The sequence below is a fragment of the Amblyomma maculatum genome, chromosome 11 (assembly GCF_055883805.1).
Source record: "Amblyomma maculatum isolate TAMU_Amacu chromosome 11, ASM5588380v1, whole genome shotgun sequence".
NCBI lineage: Eukaryota > Metazoa > Arthropoda > Arachnida > Ixodida > Ixodidae > Amblyomma > Amblyomma maculatum.
In genome coordinates, this window is record NC_139354.1 from 27284198 (window position 1) to 27303217 (window position 19020).

A 19020-nucleotide genomic window follows, 5' to 3' on the forward strand; every position below is an offset into this window, starting at 1 on the left:
GGCAAGATTCATAAAGGGAGCTTCGCCTCATCAGACTCATCAGCTGACATCGCACGGCACAAGACCGAGCTTGCGTTTTTCCTCGATGGAAATGCGACTGCCGCAGCCTGGATCACACACTGTGTCTTCGGGTTCCATCATGAGCCGAAATGATATAAAAAATGAGCCTCCATGGCAGGTAAAAGGACGATACAGCAAAACGCTAGATTGTTCGGATGCGAGGTGGTGGTGTTATTATAAAAGAAGAGTGTCGAGGGCAAGCAGGCTAGCGTACATGTATCCAGCGCAGCATTAGCCGTGCAGTACATCTTGCACACTTTACTGAAACGCCCTATCAAACCTGTCCGACTCAAAAACTGCAGCATACTCATTGCTACAGGAAGTTATGTGGACGGATGAGATTAATAAAAGTGGGAGGAGGGGGGGGAGTGGATGTGTTTGATGCAGGACTGTTTTATTAGAGGGATACGGGAGGTGAGATGTTTTCGCCCTGCGATGGGCATCGTCAGGCTGACGAGTCATCTCTATACACAAATAAACTTCGGGTGACCTTTCGCCCTCTGAACGCCCTTGAGAGTGTCCCGCTGAGGGGGCGGGTGTCGAGTCGTGCAACAATAGCTTCGAGCGCAGAATGAGACTTACAGGGCTCCATAAGCATCCACTCGGGCGTTAATTGCAACCCCCCCCCCCCCCCCCCCCCCCCTTTTCCGTTGGTCGCGCGGTTCAAATCAGTGCCGACCGAACACCTGCTTTGCTATAGCCTTCGCGGTTCAGCAAGCCAGAGAACGCAAGCGACCCGTTACATCAGTGAAAGCAGCGGGAAAGCGATGGATTGTTTGCGAATCTCTCGCGTACACTCGACACTGTTGTATATCCGAAGATGGCTTCCGAGCGAATAAATTACGCCAAGGACATTCTGCATACCCGCTCACGATGCGCGCCCCGAGCCCGCGTATCGCTCGACTGCGCGCCTCAGCTGATGTATGCAGATGGCGCGCACTGCGGGCTTTGAGACGGGCAGCTGGTCTATACATACACGCATACTTTGGCGCGCACGTCATTTACACGCGTTCCGGCTCACCGGGCGTCGCGGCAGCATCGCGAAAGCTGGCAGCGTCTGGCCTGTACGAGTCCCTACTGCCGATGTTAAATGCACGCCCTCCGGGAATGCAGTGATCGCCGGCGGCGCGTGACGCCGCCAACACGCTACATTCGTTCCGGCCCGTTTAGCACGGATCTGCTGACGTCATCGTCGGCTGCCGAATACCAGCACTCGCTAAGCGGGTTGACTACGTGGGCGTGAAAGAGTGGAGCGATGCCCTCAGGTGCAGAGCAAGTCGCCCAGGGGAAAACTGCCAGGGCAAACAGGGCGTGGCCTGAACTTAAGATCGATAGCACACTTTCTAATGACAATTATGCTATAAATACACAGCAATGTGCGGCAATATATTTTTTTCAAGGCGAGGGGTTGAGGGCAGCTGGAAAGGTGCGGGAATGAAGTGGAGGGTGGTGCTATATGGCGAAGTATGCCTTCATTTTACTCTCTTTTTTCTTTTTTTGCACAAAAAAGACAAGACAAGTGATAATTCCCCGCAGCAAATCTCACTTAGGGAAGGGCGCGCAGGGGAAGACGATTGGGTTGATCACGAACGGGTTGACCTTGGCTGTTACATGGCGTAGTGAACCTTCCAGCGAATAGGGGGGGGGGGGGAGGGGGGTTGTAATTAAAATTAACGAAGGGTCCGTTGTTCATTTGCGGTGAGGCGTCCACTGCGCTGGGGCGAAATCTGCATCGTGCGGCCGATTCGACGTCGATTCTTCCGCCGAGACCCGTACTAAGAGTGCACCAAGGACTGCACTGAGCGCTGAGAGCATTAACTCCGAGAGTCGTCTAGCAGATGCTGGAGGGAGCTCTGCAGCAGCTTTGCTATCTGCGACCAGCGATTTGCGATCTTCACAAAAAAGGTATAGCTGCACACGTGTTTCACGACCACGAGAACCCGATACACGTGGCCTGTGCAACACTGCGGCGTAGTGATGGTTCAGGTGTTCCATGGACACCTGAACCGCGTCATAAAGGGAAGGAGGAAGGCGGGAGTCAAAGCGGACAGGGAGAAAGGGGCGCCGTAGTGGAGGGCTTCGGAGTAATTTCGACCACCTGGGGATCTTTAAAGTGCACTGACATTGCAATGGGGCTGGGACAGGTAGGTCACCACCGCTTGCGGCGGGGGCCAGCCTGCCACTGAATATTTATCTGTTTTAGGCCGTCATTGCACCCACCACCGCTTCGGTGGTGGACGACGTTGTTGCGGCGCGCGTCTTTCTCTCCCTCTTCTTTTAGAGCGCAGCTCTTTGGCGTCCGTTCCTGGGTTTCGCGTCGGCGTCGGCGTCGTCGTCGGCCTCGTAACCAGCTCCGTCCCTCTTTCATCCCCCCAGCGCTAGCAGCGACCGACTGATACCGCTGGATGCCGCTGACGCCGCTAGAGAGTCAAGATAACGTGACTGCATAGAACACCGTCGCCGCCATGCAGAAAGAGAAAGGGAGGGTCCCCGCCCCCCCCCCCCCCCCCCCCCTGTTCCTGTGTGGCGGATAGGGTGCTCTTCAGTTGCCGACGCGCCGGTTATTTCACGTAGGCCCCGGCATGTCGACGAATACGTGACCACCTTCCCACGGCTAGACCTGGTTCTTGGCGCTGCGTAAGCGAGGGTATCATATTGTTTGCGTCAGCATCGGCGGCGTTGTCCCTGAAACCAACTCCGCAGCTGGGGTTGACTCACTATCGGCGTCAGCAGCATCAGTCAGTCGCTGCTATCTCTTCCCTCCTCCCTTTATCGCGTTGTGCGCTTGCTGCGCGCGCTTCTGCCCCCATCGTTTGCCGCTGGGTGTACACGCCGCCCCCCCTCCCCCCTCTTCCTGCGAGTCTCCGGTTGTCAAAGCGCCGGCTCGAACTTAATTCCTTTCTTCGCTCCTCCTCCAATGCAACCCCTGTGCGGTGGCAATCAGAGAGCCAGATCGGTGGCGGCGGATCTGTATATGTGCACCGCCCGAGCCGAAATTGCCGCTGCCGTTCTTTGTTAAAGGAATACGTGTGAAAAATAAAAAAAAAATTCTGTGATAGCGCATACATGTGTTGCTCGATTTCTTTGCCTCAATCTATCGAAAAGGTGAAACAGCTTATTTGCTGCGCTCAAATTTCGCATTAGGAAGTAACGTAATCGTCGGTAATTTTTTCTTCTCTATATCTTCTCTTCTGTCTGCACGAGGCAGCGCAGGTGGCTCAGCTACATAAGCCAGTAGCAGGCCCGTGCATTTTCTTTTCCTCCTTCCTACAGCCACAACAACAACAGCACTGATATTGCACAGCACACGGACGCCTTCGTTTCACCTCTATCGAAATGCAGCCACCTGCGGTCGGGATCACACCCACCGCACCACCGCGGCGGGGCATAAAAAAATGAAAACATCAAAACTTAGGACCACTGCGGCTGCGTTTCGATGGAAGCGAGACGAAGTGGCGTCCGTGTGCTGTGCGACTGTATCTGAGCCACCTCCGCTGCCTGATTGATTTAGAGGAAGGGAAAGCCGCGGTCACTGTCTCATACTAGAAAACTATAGAGGAAGAAGAATGCGATATCCCCCACCGCACAGTTCTCTCACTAGAGAGGAAGCTGTCATTTGAAGACAATAACAGACGGGTGCATACCCAAACCTACACATACTAAACAAAATGCACCCTACCATGTTCGCTGACAGATGTCCGTGGTGCGATGAAAAACCAACACTATATCACATCACATGGGCCTGTCAAAGCATAGATGTGGTCCCCAAAATTCGAAACCCGAGTGCGGAGCAATGGGAGACTCTGCTGTCCAGCGACCGCTGCGAAGACCAGCAAGGTCTGGTACAGCGAGCCCAACGGGCGGCAGTAGCCAGCGGAGCCCTGGACTGAGGGCAACCGACCATTGTGAAAAAGTGTACGAAGTCGACGGAGAAGACTCTTGTGGATTCAACAAGCAGACATCTTTGAAGACGTCCAAAAACCGCCAAATAATATAGGGCTAAATAAAGTTTTTCCTCCTCTTCCTCCTCACTTGTTTCCTGTGGACACCTCAACCGCACCGTAAGAGAAGGTAGGAAGGTGGGAGTGAATGTGCAAAAAGAGAAGGAGGAGCCACAGTGGAGGGCTACGGAGTAATTTCGACCACCTGGTGATTTTTAACATGCGCTGACATCGCACAGCACGCGGACGCCTCTTCGTTTCTCCTCCATCGAAAAGCAGCCGCCGAGGTCGGGTTCGAACCTGGGTACTCCGGCGCAGTAGTCGGGCGTCTTATCACTGCACCACCCCGGCGGGGTACCTCCGCTGCCTGATTGAAAAAAAAAAAAAAATTACCGACGATTACGTTACTTCCTAATGCGAAATTTGAGCGCAGCAAATAAGCTGTTTCATCTTTTCGATAGATTGAGGCAAAGAAATCGAGCAACACATGTATGCGCTATCACAGAATTTTTTTTAATAATTATAGGCCTAATAGTTTGGGGAAAGGAGGGCGCAGTATACTTATATCCACACACGTCATCCCCCTCCTTGAATGTCAGTTGCTAGCCTACGCTGACATTGTAAATCGGTTTAAGGAAAGGAAAGGTAGGGTAGCTGTCAGTCACACTTTCTCCGCGGACGCCTGAATTGCATAGCAACATTTTAGCCAGAAGCTACTTGAAGGTCAAATGCTAGCCCGCGCTGATCTTGGCACCGGGTGGCGTACTCAAGCTTTCGTTTCAAAAAGCCAGGTACCTGTCGCTCAGAAGCCCTTTAAAATAAGGGACCAGTAACAGTAGTAGTCAGCAGCAGTAGTAGCAGTATCAGTAGTAGTAATATTAGTTGTAGCAGTATAAGTAGTACTACTGGTAGCAGCAGCAGTAGCAGTAGTAGTAGTAGTATTAGTACTGTTAGCAGTAGTAGTTTAATAGTAGTAATAGTAGTACTAGTAGTAGTAGTAGTAGTAGTAGTAGTAGTAGTAGTAGTAGTAGTAGTAGTAGTAGTGTGCGAAAAAAAAAAGCTCTCGAAATGGACACGAACGGCGAGGAGGCAAAAAGTCAAAGACACACACAAATGGAGGCTATATCTTTATTACTGGATGGAATACTAAACGCAAATAAACCATCTCAGCAACTCACTGAAAAGAGGCCATGGCACAGCAAAGATGAAATTTTAGTAGAACCTGTTGGGCTACTAGGTTATGTTTTTTATTTTTACATACTGTAGCATCGGCGAGGCTATTGCACACTACAAAACAATAAAAAAGCAAGCATGCAACATTATACGAACAGACTTGCAAGAATTAATCTAATTGGTACTTAAACTGCACCAACTAGCCCAATGGGGCGCTGGCACGGTAAAGCGCAGACCAGTTGTGTCTCTTTCTAAAAAAAAAAAAGGCGACGACCATTAGGAAATCATTTTTATCCAATGCGACGCCGCCTGGCGCCGTGGCTTAGTTGGTTAAAGCGCCTGTCTAGTAAACAGGAGATCGTGGGTTCGAATCCCACCGGTGCCTTTTGCACGGCCGCTAATGCATGCTTGCTTTTTAAGCACATGTCCGCCCTGCTCCATTTGTGTGCAGTTTTTTTTTTAGCAGTGCTAGGTTTATTTACTTTTTTCCTCCTTAACGACGTAGTGAGCTATATAGCGCTGTCTCATGTACGCTATTTCGCTTTTCTTGCCCTAATTGCACAGAGTATCAAGCGTGCAGCAAAAGACACGTGGGCCGACTATTTTTAACTATACGAGGGTTCCAACTTCCACCGCGAATCTGTGCCTCTGTTTCATATACAACAGCCCGAACAAGCATGATGCCTTGCTGTAGCTACCACCCTCACCTAGTTAATTGGCGCTGCCACTGACTAGCTAGATAAACGATAAGCCACGTCAACCTCTGACAAGTATTGCACATTTATCACCAGAATTTGACATGCAGCAAACAGGGCTTAAAGTAGTGTTGTCTGAGACCATCCTCGATCGAATGCATGCTCGAATATGAATAAGAAGCAGGCGACCACTTTTTATTATTTTCAGTGTCTTTCAGAAAATTTCTCCTCTGTTAATTGTTTCCGCGGCGAGTTTTAATAAGCGCCATTAAAAGATTTCCTAAAACCCAAGACGGAAAAAAATAATTTCTCCGCATGGAACCAACCGATGTTGGAAGCAGGCCACCAGCCACTTTCTCTCTCTTTATATTTCCCTTTCCACTTGGGCTCGAACCCATAGAGGCCCCGATGGAAGTCAGACTTTAAGCGTTGGCCGCAAATGATCCTGTAAGTGCATGGAAGACGCTAAGAGCAAAGATTGCGTGTACGTGTGAAAAGAAAAATAATTCCTCCGCATGGCTGAAACCGATGTTGGAAGCAGGCCATCAGCTACTTTCTCTTTCTCTCTCTTTATAGTTCCCTTTCCAGTCGGGCTCGAACCCCTAGAGACCCCGATGGAAGCCAGACTTTAAGCATTGGCCGCAAATGATCCCCGTAAGTGGATGGAAAACGCTAAGAGCAAAGATTGCGTGTACGTGTGATTCCTCGTTACCTGACGCCCGAAATGCCGCTTTCAGCTCGGACAATGAAATCGCGCCACTACCGTCTCGTAGTAGTCGTGTAGGTACGACGATCGATTCTTTCGGGCGTCGCGCCGTTCTGGGAGTGGTTACATTTCCCGCAGTCGCAGAGCGTGACAAGCTTGTGTACACTTCCACCGACTTCGTATATCGAGCAGGTGTCGAGGCTTCCGAGGCCTGCATTTGCAGACGATCAACAACGCGTCGCCGACGACCGCGTGCGCCGCTGCGACTCGCAGCAGCAGACAAAAGCAGCTGCTGTGCCGCGCAATCCTCCCTACGAAACATGGACAACTAGCGTCGCGTGGTGTGAATTGTTAGAAATCATTCGCTACCGTTGTCAGATTTGTCAGATGGGGAGGGGGACGTGACACCCGAAAGTGCCGTGCCCCAGTCTCACATAACTCATCAGCCCATCCATTATCATCCGTTCAACATCTCCGTCAGCCTCCTCCCCTCCTCAAGGCCAAGTGGGGGTCTGGGGGAGTGTTTTCGTTGAGAGCCCTACACGGACAAGGGGACCGCCGCGCGATGCCCTCACAGGAGTGGGCTGCATCAAACGCGAAAACGGCCTGCAGGGGCATCGTGGCATTGAGCCAACGAGTCGGACCTTCACGATCACACAAGTGTCACCAAGGACGACCGTTCCCTTTAGTGGAACCAATTGGTGCGTCTGATCCAGCAAAAGAGATGCGCACTACCTGTATCTAGCAACCATACTATCTGCCACACTTCTTGATGTTTCTAGGGCCACCCTGATCCATGCCGTGAGGGAAAAGTGTAAGGAGTGAGTGAAATGAGAGAAAACGGTGCCACATGAAGGCATAGGGGAAAATTTCGACAACGCAGAAATTTTTAACGTAGACAGACATATCGATAGCACAGCACACGCAAAGTCACGGACGCACCTTTCGCTCTTAGCCTCCACGGAAACACGTGCGTACGGCAGCCGGCCGCATTTCGATAAATCTCGAGAAATCCTCTTCCCGTGACCTCAATCCATTCCCCTCCCCTCTCTCCTCTTCATTTTTTTTAAAACCTACGGCCCTGAGAGTAGCTAAATAAATAAAGATGAGTGCATCCGCTTGCTGACCTCGACAACCTTCCCAATCCCATGAGACGTCTGCTGCGTTGCGCTAGCTTCTAAAAGTTTTGCGAGCGGCATGTCTGATATGAAAGTGCTGCTCAATTCTATGGATCCTGTAGAATGCTTCTCCCAACTAGCTAAACTGACTGTATTCATTTTTCATAGAAATTATAATTGGCCAGCAGTATTGTTTTATACCAGCTTTGTTTTACGTATCTATTCCTGATTTAATCAGAAGTCGGACATTCTCATATATATCATTCTATATGCGGCGAGGTCGAAACACATACTACAGGCCAATAACCAAACAATTATCGGATGGCGTCATCTTGTCTTGTTCTTATGAACCCTGTCATTGAGATTCGGCGAAAGAATTAAGCGGACGCAAATGTTTTGCGAAAAGTTTCACCACTGTCATGGATACGTCGGCCGCCCAGGTCGCCGTTGCAGCTACCGCGGCTGATGGTCATCAAACACACAATCATATGCACATGCTTCGGGCGGAATAAAGTTCCCGTTCTTTTAATGCTTTATCAAAACTACTTCTGGTAAAACTGCTCTAAATTTGTATGTCACAATAATATTCCCGAGCTCGGAACGCAACGATATGGCACCAGCGGTGACATATCACTGGGACAACGCGGATTGTTTTGCTTTGCCAACGCCACATATACGATGCGAATATCCGAGTTCTAACCGAATCAAGCAAGTCGTCAGAACTAATTTGTTATCCAAGGACGAAGTTTTCTTTAACTACGAAGTTTCTGAGAAAGCTGTATAGCTTTCCTTTGTAGCCGTATGGCTGCGCTTGGGTGGATGCAATGAGTAATTACTCACTTATTACAAATCTACTCCACCTTGGGGGATTCCCCTAAATATGACCAAAACAGGTATACGTTTATGAGCGAAATTAAACCCTATGAATTTAACGGTTTAGCTGGGAGAAACAATGATTCTTGATTGAGTTTGGCCTTAATATAGTAGTGATTTCGCTTAATCCGAGCTTTAATCTGGTTAGACTGATAGTACCCTATAAAAGCACTGTTTGAATTACCCGCGCCAGGATACACGAGTGTGAGTTTGCGATTTGGCGGGCCAATCCACAAGCAAGATCGTTGTCCAGCTGACTGTAAATTGCATCGCTCTGAAATTTGTAACACTGATAGCATACAATCGTCTATCCGTTTTTAATACCAGTTTCGATGATGCACTTGCATCAGTAAAGCATCAAGCTTGCCTCACTGCTGTGCCAAATTTCAGCGCGAATAAGCGAGCGGTTTAAACGATCGAAGCATTTGCCATTTCGCATTTAGGGTTGCAACACTTGTGGATGGCCGCTCAATGAAAGCACAATTAATGGACTTTTATTGAGAGGCCGTAGTATGTATTTTCGCACCCTATAGGCCCGTTCACACTTGCGACTAGCAGCGGTCGCGCGACCGTTTTGGTCGAAAAGCGACAGTCGCAAATGGTCGCATCGGTCGAAAAGCGACTGCCGCGGGCCGATCGGGCACTGCTCGAATTTCCAGTCGCGCGACTACTAGTCGCAAACCATTTCACCAATCAGCGAGGTCCCGGAGTACTCGATCGAGCACCTTCTCAATGCAATTAAAGAATACCCCTACCTTTTCAACAAACGGCACCCGGAATTCAAAGGCAGGGAGAAGGAATATATGGCCTGGGAGGAGATTGGAAAGATAATCAGACTATCCGGTAAGTACCATGAACTTTTGAGAAATGGGTTTTTCACGCAGGCGCAACATTTTATATTGACACCACGGTGATTGACACCGTCTATTCGTCGTCGGCGTTCTCGCCTGAAAAAGCTGAAGTGTCTGGCAAGCGGCTGCTACCGACGTTCGCTGTCATCGCCCTGCAGCTCTCCTACTCCAAACTCGTTTTTCGAGAAGGCGACAGTCGCAAGTGTGAACATCGGTAGTGGCGAGCTCCTCTCCTCTGGTTGCGCGACTGGTAGTCGCGCGTCCTCATCTAGTCACAAGTGTGAATCGACCTTATGAACGTCTTATTTCCTGATTATTTAGGTGCCTATAGGCAACGGTAGCACTACTTCGTCGAGAAAATTGCAGCTCATGATATGACATGCTTGATGTTTCAAAAGAAACAGAAATTAATAAAGATTAAACCGGATTACAATAGGACCAGATATGACGAAGCTTCCGACGTTACGTCGCTTCGTCAAGATGCTCGCTACATTCTGTCTCATCTTCCTGCTCTCTTCCCGCCGACGTCCGATATTTCCCGTCATTTCATCCGTTTGTCGGCAGATGGCGATAGTCGCTCAACCAACGCCTCTCAGTTCAAAGCGCATCGGTAGCGACACTTTTCTGGCGCGATTTTCAAAAAGGTAACTATGACGCGGATATGGAGGACGGGGAAAAGCTAAAAGCGAGCGATGACGGCACCATTAGACACCATGAGACTTAGTGTACTATAATATCGCATTACAGTGTGCCATTCTAGCGCAGTGTAATGCGACCAGGCCAACTAAGAGGCGATTTCGCTTAGCTTCCTTTGTGGTAAATTTCTGACCCAGTAAAACGGGCACAGTGTTGTCCTTCACGGCTTTCCCTCAAATGAAACTCAACGAACGGCAACAGACCATCTTTGTACGTTCCCCTCGACGCATGAAATGAAATCACCTCCTCCTCCCCCGAATAAAAAATATAAACAGAAAAATTTCCGCTCTTCATTTCTTGTGGGAATGGCACCACCTGAGCTCGGCGTTCGTGGTGCGCTTTCGTTTGTCGGTGCAGATTCGCGTTAAAGGCCTGGCGCCGTGCCGAGCATGTGTGCGTCGTGAGGGTGCCGAAGCGAATAAAATTGTCTGCGCGCGGCTTAGTTGTATGTTCTGCTTAACAGCTATTTCCGTACAATAATGCAGGTGAGTGTCGAATGAAGCACGACTGCTGGTCTGCTAACCGACCTTCAAGTGCCTGTAAGTGTATTAATCGGAATTTTTGTCTGGTCTCTTATTTGCTTGCACATATGCATGAGTCCCAGAAGATGTTCTTACCCAGTTTGAAAAAGTCCTTTGGTTCCAATTAAGATTTTTTCATTTGGAATGTAATGAAACCAATTGGAACTTGTTAGGTTTTTATACTGCTCTAACTGGGAATGGCAGTTGGCATTCTAGTTGGATTTGCTGTGAATTTTCAAAAGAAAAAAATTGATTTACTCATATTGACATCCACCTAAGTGCAGTGGTACAGCTACAAAGGAAAGCTATAAAGCTCTCCCTGATTCGTAGCTAAAAAAACTCGTCTTGGTCTGGACCTTGCGGGGTTTGAATATGGAACCACATATGGGGCAGTCGCTCTACCAACTGAGCTAACCAGAAAGGCTAGCGGATGGTAGGGTGAAGGCAAATTGATCAATAACTCAAAAGTGAGTCAGTGCTTGGTCAAAGTTCAGGGCTGAGGCTGATAAAACTTTATTCACAATAAGTGGGAGGAATAGGGGAAGTCAGCTAGCGTGCCGCAGGCCGTGGAGACGTTTGGCAACGCCTGCCCATTCGACGGCCTTGAACTGAATGCCAGGGTCATCGCTGGACCTTAGCTTGTCCCAAGCTTCTTTAGAGGGGTCAGGCAAAAGTTCTGAGGGAGGCTTATGGGCTTTGCACGCCCAGATCATATGCTCGAAGTTGTCTTTCTCCCCGCAAAACCGGCAGAAGGGATTCATATCCTTATTTATGAATTTTGATATGTAGTTTGGATTGGGGAGGGTCCCCGTCTGTAGCTGCCTCCATATTACTTGTTGTCTGGTCAGTGTTTTATGGGGTGGGGAGTGTTCTTCTTATTGCTTTGTAATGTGCAGTGAGTTCGTGGTATGATACGGCTGGTTCACCAAAGGGTTCCGGTTCCTGATTTTCCGCCACCGCTCGGCCGGCTAATTCTCGAGCATATTGGTGGGCAGCCTCATTTCCCGGATTCCCCGCATGAGCTGGGGTCCATATGAATCCCCAGGGTGGAGTAGATTTGAAATAATGAATGATATACTCCCTTATATCCACCTAAGCATGTGCACTCTGGAACTTTCTTAATCACTAGTCCCTTAACTTGTGCCTCTGTTATCTCCCACATTCTCAGCAGTATACAGCTGCAAGCTGTCATATCCTGTGAAAGACAACCGTACACAGATATAATGTCTTGCTTTACCCAGGCTGTGCGCATGAGAAACAGAGCCTTCAGTTGCTGTCGCAGTAATATATTACACGATTTAGCTGCGTTTCTTCCACATATCCTTCAAACAGCTATAATTGAAACAGGTCACCGCCTTTCACATTATAGCAGATATGCACTTATGGCTACACTTCACTGTGTCTGTCGGCTTGGTTTGTCAGTTAGCTATTTATCATGTAATCTTGTCCCAGATAGACCTTACTGCTATCTTAATTTAATTCTTTTAAGTAAATCGAAGCTTTTCGTGACGTTTCCTTTTGTGTATGTGCACATCACTGCTGTTAAGTGTAAGGAAAGTGGACTATTGAAACATCATAAAAAAAGGTCTAATTTATCATGAAGTAAGGTGTGTTTGGGAAATTAGCTTGGAAGTGGCTCAATACGAAGGTGGTCTCACATTCATTCAATAGGTAAACAGTCGTTTGCAGGCTGGATCAACATCTTCCAAGCAGTAAGTTTGAGTGCACGACTAGGATGAAACTGCTGATCCGTTTGCTTTATTCTGCTCCAAACTGCTTTCCCTGCACCATCCAACTCGAAAACAAAGTATTGCACCAAAACTATCCTGCACCGGCAGCCTCAGTGCTTTGCCGTCAAATTTAGCTGAACACGAGTTTTTTTTTTTTTTTTTCCGTATAGAGGGCCATTGTATCGCCTAGCAAAAATATGATCCGATCCAATCCTATTACGCAACTATGAGAAGCGCAGCAGCTGGTTGCATATTTTGTGAGTCGTGCAACCGTGCTTTGGGGACCGCCATAGACGAAACGATGGCTGTTAGCACACTGCTGCGGCACAGGTATAACGCATCTTGCATGGGCCCAAGGCAAATAAAACCTCCCTAAACTAGAGAATTATCAAGCATAATAAATATTTGTTTGCAAGTAAATTTGAAATTGCCACAAGCAATTGCAGGGAAGTATAATTGTGAAAAAAAAAAATGCTTGTTCATGTGACACAGTTCTTCCTCCCAGCCTTTTGTATAGTTGGTGGAAAGAAGCGAGAACAGCAAACAAAGCAGATACTGCAAACTACTGCCCGATGAAATACAATACACTATGAAATGCTGAGACATTTTTCCGAGCCTTCTGCAGAAGCACTTCTGAAATTTTTCAACTAAATGTTGATAGCAGGATAAATGGGGCCTGCAAAAGAGCCATTATAGTACCTTTCCTGAAACCTATAGTAGTACATTTCCTATAGTACCAATAGTACCTCTTCTTGCACATTCTATTTATGTTGTCTTATAAATGAGAAAGATGATCTGTCTTCAAATGAAACATCATGTCTCTTCTTTGGCAATGTTAAAGAAATGCAGTTTGAATCCCTGCTATTCCATCTTTATATATGCTGCAGTAATCATGCAAATAGATTGTTTGTTTCAGATGGACATGTACCTTAGTGAACGTCTTATCTCAATGTCCGTAGTAAAACTGTGGAGTGTAAAACTGTTTTGTGAAGCCTAATTCATATCTCTGCTAAACTTATTTGTCTAGTAGCTGGATAACAAATGACGTGCTGCCATGTCTATTATGTGTCTGTAAATTGAGCACCACAAATAAGGTGGATGAAACTGACCTCTTATTTTAGAGATTCCCTATGACAGCTATTTTAGCACTGGCCATACATCACACCTCTTTGATGAGTGTTTTTCATTTCTTTTGCATAGTTTCTACCCCAAGTTGGCAGTCGTGGTATCTTGTTCCTCTCATTTCATCCTTGTCTTTGGCATTGTTTGCTTAATTGTGGAAACAATGCTCCTCTGTAGCTGTGCCAGTTATATCAAAAGATTCTCCTCTCTTTATGGGTTCCATTGTAGTGTTATATTAGGAATAGAAAACACATGGTTAAATATGAAAATGTTTTCGTGGCTGGACTTCTTTCGGCAAGGTATTCTACTCAGAGCTTGACTCCACAATAAAAATGCCCCCACTACAAAATAAAATGTTTTCATTCTAAATCCAAAAAATAGTTTTCCTTAATGTTTGTGGGAAACGAAAGAGAATTCCAAATTACTTATGCACTCAGTCTTTGTAATATTTTAGGCCTTCGTTTATGCCTGGTGGAACCTTTTCTTTTTTATTTTACTGCAATAGTGATTCAGTTAGAAATGTCACATTATCACTAATTTGTACATTCATGATTTCAACAACTGTGTCTTTTATGCTGACATTTGTTAAATTCTAAAGTGTCATAGATGTTCAACAGATGAGCCCAAGGATGTGACAAAATCCTGACTATAGTAACCAAATATTTCTAGAGCCAAAATGAAAAAAAAAAAACACTTGAGTATGATAACACTACTCCTTAAAGAACCCCATGCATTGGAGATTACCTTCGTACTCTATTCTTTAGCACTTTTCATTGCTGACATAAAATGCCACCTATCATGCCATGTAGTTTGTTAGATTCACCTTTATTTGAGGCTTCCTGTTTGTCTATCATCTGTGATTTGCATATAAATCAGCAATTTGCTTGTTTTACATTACAGTCCGTGTGGTTTGCATGCTTTGTTCAAGGGCTCCAAGAGATATTTTGGCAAGAACCATGTCACCAAAGAACATATACAAGATAGGATGAAAATTTTAGTGTTAACAACTGCGTAGCTTCGACTGCACTTGTGAATATTGAACAATGATGTAAAGGAGTCACTGACCATGATCACAGGGTGGTGTGGCCTTCATTGCTTTGTGCATAATGAAGTTATGTATTGCTTCAGAACTGTCTTTTTGCTGCATGTTGGGCAACTCTATGTCCTTGGACCAGCAGTTGGACAGATAGTACAAATGTTGAGCCTAGAATATGTGTTTGTTTGTGGAACAATATGCTTAATTCCTTTTCCAATATTTCATAGCCTCTTGAAGCCTTGTTAGTACACCAGGTTTACTACTAGCTGTACAGCTGATAACAAATGCATGACAACTTGGAAAGCGCACTTTATGTTTGCAGATATGAAGTGTCCTGGACTTGTGAATTAAGCCACAGACTGCCCAAATTCAAGCATCATCACCAATCATTACCGCTCTTCAAAGCTTGGGCCAGCTAATATCAATGTATTGGTGCATACCTATCATATCTGCAAAACACATTCTTTACTTGATTGTGCAGGCTCGGTTGCTGATGAGGGTAGACCAGCTTTTCTCAACAAAAATCATGAATTAGGAGGCATTGGGTTGTGCGCTCTGAGTATGGCTATGCCACGACAGTTTGTACCAACTTAACGAGGCATCAGAAGACTCACACTGGAGAGTGGCCTACCAGTGCAGCTATTGCAGCGAGGCATTCAGGGTCAAAGGACACCTTACCGTGCACATCTGCATCTACACAGGTGACAAACTATACCAGTGCAATGATTGCCGCCAGAGCTTTGCTCAAGAAAGCACCCTGACCAACCACCTTTGCATCCACTTAGGTCAGAGGCCTCATGAATGCCAGCTATGTGCCATGGCATTCCCAAAGATGTCAAATTTATGTCGTCACGTGCAGACACATAAGAACGCAGCCCTAACGTAGTGCCTCTTACTCAAGCACACTCACATGCTGATTGCAGCTGAAGAACTATGAAAACAATATTTTCACCTAAATGCTTCAGGCACTCTCTAAATATGTGTGGCATTCTCTTTTCACAGCATTGTGTGGTGAAGGTTTTGGCAGTCATTGTGCATTTTGGGAGTTTAACTTATCCTATAAATTATTTACCAAAGGGATATGAAAAGGACCATGTTTACAAAATGTTACATGTCGAGTGAATGACTGTAAGTAAACTTTGCTCTCTCCAATTAGACTGTGAGTATATGTATCAAAGTCCACTGGCCATGGTCTCATGTATGGGCTGCATATTATTTTGTATCGATTGAGAATGTGTATTTAGCCGCGCTTGCAGAACTTTCTGCATTCTCACAAAAACCCAATGTCTAAAGCCGATTCGACCTTCGCAATCTGCAGAAGAAACTAATCTAAACAGGACAAGACTGTGCCAAGCCCGGGTTTCAACGATAATGAGACAACGCACCAGGAAACACATAGAAAGAAAAGAGAACAAGCGCTGACCCCCTTTCTGCCTGTGTGCTTCCTGGTGTGCTGCCTCATAATCAATGGCATATATACCAATTAGTCCAATTATCCACTTTACTTGGTTTCAAACCATGCTCAGTGCAAACAAATGAGCTTTACTGGTCTCTGTGGGAGAGCTCTTGGCTATTGCTTTTTTTTCAACATGAAGCAATGTTCTCTTCATAAACTTTATATAAGCTATTAAAACAACATGCACTGAATTAGCATAAAAATACTTTCTGCATGTGTATACAAAGTCTTTAGAAACAGATGAGATAGCTATTGACTGGATGATTGCTGAAGTTGTATCTGCAGTGTCTTAAAATCAGGCGATCCTTCCAACCCTTCCAACTTTTGTCCAGTACCCCTCACTTCTACTGCAGGTAATACTTGAGCACATTATTCTTAAGCACATTGTTATCTTTGTCAAAAAATGTAATTTATCAAATCCTAAACTACATGACTTTAAAATGAGTTTATCTACTACTATGCAAGTAATAGGAATCATTCATGATCTGTCATCAACTATCGACAAGAATGGATAAGTCGACAATCTCTCTCAATCTATCTGAAGCCTATGGCTGCGTATCTCACCCAAAACTGCAATATCAACTTGATACAACTCTGGGAATGAGATGGCATAACGAAGAAAATAAAATCTTATCTGGCCAATACCAAGTTGTCCAGTATTAATGGCAGTCCTCCAACTATTTTTAAGTTTTCTCCAGGCTACGTACCAAGGGTACTGCACTTGGGCTTCTTCTTTTCCTATTGTGCATAAATGATATTCCACATAACACATATGCCTACAGTTCATATTTGTAGATGACTGCATTATTTATAAAGAAATTAAGGACCAAAATGACTACATTCATCTAAACAACGGATTGGCTAATATAGCGCACGGGTGTCGAAATTGACAGATGATCATTAACTCAGAAAAAATAGTATGCATGCCAGTGATGAGGGAGAAAAAAGACTTAATTTCACTTATAGAATTAATCAAACAGAACTAAAATCAGTGGATGAATTTAAATATCTTGATGTATTTCTACCAAAAGTGGAGCAAGCAGGTTTGCTCTATAACCAGTAAAGCACTCAGTGCACTTTTCTCCCTGAAATGATCAATTCTGTCTGGCTTCCCTGCTGCAAAGTTACTGGATTACACATTCTTGACTCACTCGATACTTGGATATAACATTATATGGTGGTTCTTATATGTGAAACAACAAATCGAAGAGAGCCTCCAGAGGAGGGCAGTTCAATTTATAACAGCTAGGTACCAAAGACATGACTCTCCTATGGACCCCAAGTTCCTGAACCCATTTCTTATACCTGAAATTCATGAAGCTAATCTATCATTTTTTGAGTGAAGCACTGAAATTATGTTTGCCAGCACTTGTCCCCTTTACTCAAAAAAGAAAGACGCATCAAAACAGTGTAAATATTTGGCAGATTCTGTATTTCACACTGACATGTTTAGACACTTCTTGCCCACAGTCAGTTTGGGAGTATAATGCATTACCAAATGATACCATTAACAGCCCCTCACTCGATGTATTTCTATCTAAACTGAACACTACTCATGTGTTTTGGTTCTTATCGTGCAATGTCTCATATTTTTTCCAGTGAATTATTTATATTGAATGTTTGACTTGTGAAAATGTGACAGTCCACCTTTTGTTATTTTATACAGTAATAATTCCTTACATATATTGTTATACTGACGCTCTAAATGCTGACTCGTTTAGCGGCCGAAGTGACATTTATTTGCACACTGGATCCAGAACATACCGCTCTTGCATTGCTTTCTTTGGTTACTGTGCTACTACAACTCAGCCACCAATTTCGCCTTACCTTGAAGGATTAGGCTCCAAATGAAAGCAAAAACAAAAGCGACATGCTAGCACACACACATAGAATTTGGCCACTTTTGCTAAATCATCTGCAATATTGAGGTAGAAGTCTTTCTTGGGCCGGGGGTGGCATGGACAGAAGGGTTGGCAAAAGTGTTGGTTGAGAATGTGGATTGGGTGTGTCCACATGAACTGCCAATCATCATGTAGTTGGGGTAAGAGGTAGGTAGTAATGTAGGTATAATGATGAAATATACATGCTACTGGTATGATAGTGATAGTTATAGTTAATGATAGTAAATTAATAGTGAACATTAAAGTTATTAAGTTACTGTAGCAGTATACTAAAAACTAATAATAGTATATGGTCACACCATATGGTTAATGGTAGTTATGGCAGTTATTACTGGTGATTGGTATTTGTGATAATAATATTTGAGGTAAGTGATGGCAGAAAAATGTGGTAGTTGTAGTTAGTGATGGTTGTGATAGTGGCAGTCAGTGATAGCAGTGATAATGATATTTTGTAATAGTGGTAGTAAGTGATAGTTGCAGTATTATTGCTGATAATAGTGATCCAGCTAGTGATAGTGATGATAGTGGGGATGACAATGATGGTGATAGTAGCAATGAGGATAGCTGTGATAGTTGTGATGATGATAGTGGTAATGATCATTATGGTGATAATTAGGATAGTGGCAGTGATGGTGATGATAATAATGATAAAAATGATGATGCAGTTAGTGATTGTGATAAAGTGGCAATGGTGGCATATAATGATAGTGATCATAGTTGGTGCTAGTATATATATTCATAGTCGGTGATAGTAATAGTGATGATGATGATTGGTGATAGTGATGTGATAATAGTGATAGTGTGACATCATGAATTTGAGAGAGAAGAGAAAGGCTTTCAGCAGACTTGAAAGGGTATAGACATTATAGACACCAAATTTTAGTGGCATTATATGTTAATGATGGGTAAGACATTCCTGTATATGGATCACTACATGGTTTTCTCCTATCAATGCTAAAATTTTATTTGAAATTTCTTTTCTCACCAGTTTTGGTTTCAGCAACCGAGAGATGTCTGCGACGTCACAATCAAGTCTAGATGATGCGTGGAACGAAAAAAAAAGCAATATAATCCCTGTCGACTCTTCACTTGTGATTCCTGTTCTTGAGTAGGGCTGCCTTTGGCAATAACGATGTAGTGA

General features: G+C 45.2%; 1 non-coding gene across 1 annotated transcript; it reads left to right on the plus strand.

Annotated features, from left to right (window-relative positions):
- The first annotated feature begins 5485 nt into the window (after positions 1-5485).
- TRNAT-AGU (transfer RNA threonine (anticodon AGU)) lies at positions 5486-5559 on the plus strand. Its single transcript has one exon. It is a non-coding gene; the product is annotated as a tRNA-Thr (tRNA).
- The last annotated feature ends 13461 nt before the right edge of the window (positions 5560-19020 follow it).